Consider the following 3,941-nt stretch of genomic DNA (forward strand, 5'->3'; position numbering starts at 1 on the left):
TTCCAGTTCAGGGTCGTGGTGGGTCCGGAGCCTACCTGGAATCACTGGGCGCAAGGCAGGAACACACCCTGGAGGGGTGCCAGGGGTACTTTTGAGTCGCCAATCCACCTACCAACGTGTGTTTTTGGACTGTGGGAGGAAACCGGAGCACCCAGAGGAAACACACGGTGATACAGGGAGAACACACCAAACACCTCATAGACAAACATCCAGAGTGGGACTCAAACCCATAACCTCCAGGTCCCTGGAGCTGTGTGACTGCGACACTACCTGCTGCGCCACTGTGAAAAAAAAATAATAATCATATCTTAAGCCCAACTTGAACCTTATAACCTCGAACTGTTCCCCAGGCACCAGGGATGACAGCCTGTAACTGTGGGTGTGTGTTCACTGCCATGAATGTGTTAAATGCAGTAGGATTGCGTTGTACTTTAAGACAAATAAATGCACATTTATATTTTGTGAAACACCGCTGGTAGTGGATGGGAGCTAATGGTGTGATTGTGAAATAGAAATTAATCTTAAGAAATCATCACAGACAGACATTGTAAGGAGTACTTGAGAAGCTCCTTTTCATCATATGCACTCATCTTTGGAGATTGTTTTGATGTGATTGTGGCTAATGATGTCAGGAAAATAAGGAAGGATGAAGGGACAGAAACAGGAAGGAAAAAAAATAGATTTCAAACCTCCTCGTTGTTACTTAGGGTCATATCAGTAATATCAGGAATTGCCGGTGATGTTTATTTGATTTTATCATCACACACACAACTCCAGAGCCTTAAACACAGACTGTACAATATAGATTTAACTCATCGTTGTTATGTCACTGCACTGAAATATAATCTGAAGCCACTGTACTCAGAAAGACATGACACAAATCAGATTTTTCAGATTGTCCAGCAGCGAGAATTAAAGACACTTCATTAGGCAACAAAGGCATATGACTGAAACTTTATCACTTTTTCACTAGGACAATAAGTAGGAAATGCTCTTTTTATTCACTCTCTCTCTTGGGTGAGACCATGTTTGCTTTGCATAATGGTTGGGTTGTGCTGGGCTGGGAGAGGAGATGAGTGTGGATAGGCTGATGCTAAAATAAGGTAAGTTATTTATTTATTTATTTATTTATTTTTATCCAAACCCTGACCGGCTCTTTACCCCTCGTCACCTCCAAAAAAACACTCCCCGCCCCCTCCCTCCCTCCTTCCTTCCCTCAGCCACCCCCACCAGTCTCCCAACCGCCCCTGGTCCCCCAGTCTGCTCCCCAACCTTCCTCACTCCTCCTCCTCCTCTTCCTCTTCTCTGCATCACCCCTCCACACTCACACTGTCCCCATCTCTCCAGGAGGCAGTTGTCAATCAGCAGCGTCTCCCAGAATCCCGCTGGAGCTCATTGTGCCCGCGGTCGCCAGCGGAGGCAAGCGCTTGGAGGCAACGGTGGGCCGCAGATGGAGAGCGCGCTGTCAATCATTGTCACTAATTATTAATTTCTGTCACTCAGCCCCCGTGGCAACCACGCTCTCTGGCTCCCCCTCCCTTTCTCACTCTCTCTCTTCCTCTCTCTCTCTCTGGCTCTGTGGCTGTGTCTCTCCCAGCGTGAGTTGATTTGGTATGCCACCTCAGCGACGGAGAGTTCAACCTTTCATTATGTGTGTTGCGTGCGTGCACACACACACACATACAACACACACACACACTACTCTCCCAGGTCATTCTCCTTGACTTGCTTCTTGGTTTTAATTGTATTTTACCTTTCACCCACCGTAAACCCTCAGCAGCCTATGTCCTACACACCCCCGCACACCATTCTCCACCACCTTGCCCCCCACTCTCTCCCCAGCACTGCTCAGAAGTGAAGAATAAAAGAAGGGATGGGAATAGACCACCTCTTCTTCAATTAAGGCCGCAACCATTAACTAGCTCCCACATTGATGTCATTTGATGGTTGATAATGAAGGATCCTGACCCTCTGTGTTTGACTTTTTCAAGCAGATCTGCTCCATGCTCTTCACTGCTCCCACCCACCCCCAACCTCATTAGACATCTGCACCCCACCCCACACACCCCAACCCCAATCTACCCACTCCACCACCAGGATCCCCAAAACACATGCACTCTGCTGCTCCACATAAGAGGAGAGCAGTACAGCAGTTAATCCAGACCCACATGCCATTCTCCCCCTACCCCAGCGTCCAGTTTAATATTCGGAGCGGGGTGCCCTGCTCTGGCCCGAGCCTAATGAGCTGCACAGGCAAAGGCCAGCTGGACATCAGAGCTCCCTCGGCTCTCCAGAACCCCCCCTATCACAACCACCACCACCACCACCAGCACCCCCAACATCTTCCAACTAAACCCCCCCTGACCCACAGATCCTGCTCTGCATCTCACACATTATCATTCCTCCACCCTCCATCACCCAACCCTGCTCTACCGTCTGTCCATCTGTCTGTCATGGCATCTACAGGACTTGGGAAACTGACTGGAAGATGTTGTTAAATTAGTCTTAAAACGAATTGTAATGATAAAATGAACATTTAAAGAAAAAGGAACAAACATTTTAAAGTAATATTTTTAGCCTTAAAATTATAGCTGCAAAATCATTGCGATGTTTCACTGATAGGGAGAAGAGAGCCTCTGACATTGCTATTCTGCACTGTGGAAACCACGCTATGTAACTTTTGTAGGAGGGTAGGAAACCCAACCCCCTCCCCAATGATTTAGGTACAGTGCTGTAAAAATGAGTTACACTTGGGGGAGCCCAAGGGGCAAAAGGGAAAGAAAAAAAAACCCTCAAATCTTACCGAATGGTGCTTTAAGAGATTTTTAAATGAAACTGGCTCAAAAGAATGTAGGGACATCTACAGGTGAAATAATAGTGGCAAGTCAATGCTACCCTTAGACACACTACACTGAGGATAAAGCTCATATAAGACAAACTCTAGTGCCATTCAATGTTATTGTCACTGTCATTGCAAAGTCATGGTTTTGACACTGATGACCTTATCAAAAATCTTACCCTGTAACATCATTATTGTTTATTAGACGTTATTAGACCAAACATCTTTCCTTAGAGACTCCAGTACAGAATTGTGCAACATTACTCTGCATTTCTCATGAGTTGTATTACATCATTTGAGTGCACTGTGCTGCAATGGGACGAAATCATGAGCTTAGCTTTGAAATCTTGATCACACTATTTTGATACTGTTTATTCAGAGTGGTTATAGGTTTTGTTTAAAGATAGGGGGATTTTTAATAGAATTGTTTAAACTCTGCAGCATTCAGTTGATATTTAAATGGAGGGATGAAAGCTTCTCTCAAATAGCGATTTTGTAGACATCCAAATATTATCCATTCTTTGGAACATTAAGGGATTGCCTCAACCACCACCAATATACAGCATCCATCTGGATTGTGTGACGGCAGTCAATCCGCGTTAGCATGCTCGCTGTAGATCAGCTGCTGGGTGGAGAGGAGCTGAGAGGGAATGATTAAAACTATTTATTTGAAGATGGGGATGATTACGGACCAGAAGGGGCCAGAGTGGCAGATTTAGCTGGATCTTTTTAGAGGAAAAAAGGATGAGATTAGATATTTGGTTGAATCTTATTTAAACATAGACTATCTATCAATGTCTACAATGGATTTTCAACATAGTATTAAATAGGCAACAGCAAGTTTTAGATGTAATGAATACATAAACAAATCACATGGACGTTTACAACATTATAATAAGGGGATGTGGGGCTTCTACCAACCCATATATTTCTAAATGAAATGATCCAGTCAGTATTTAACATGGGATGAAGTGAGTATTTCTGATTTTCTGCTGTATTTCTTTTAGATGACAGGCACCTCTGAGTACGGAGTAAAGAGAGTAGGGGGAAAACAATGAATGGATTGAAACTGACAAAAAGAAAAACATATTTCTGCTCCTCA

The sequence above is a fragment of the Hoplias malabaricus genome, chromosome 10 (assembly GCF_029633855.1).
Source record: "Hoplias malabaricus isolate fHopMal1 chromosome 10, fHopMal1.hap1, whole genome shotgun sequence".
NCBI classification, from domain to species: Eukaryota; Metazoa; Chordata; class Actinopteri; order Characiformes; family Erythrinidae; genus Hoplias; species Hoplias malabaricus.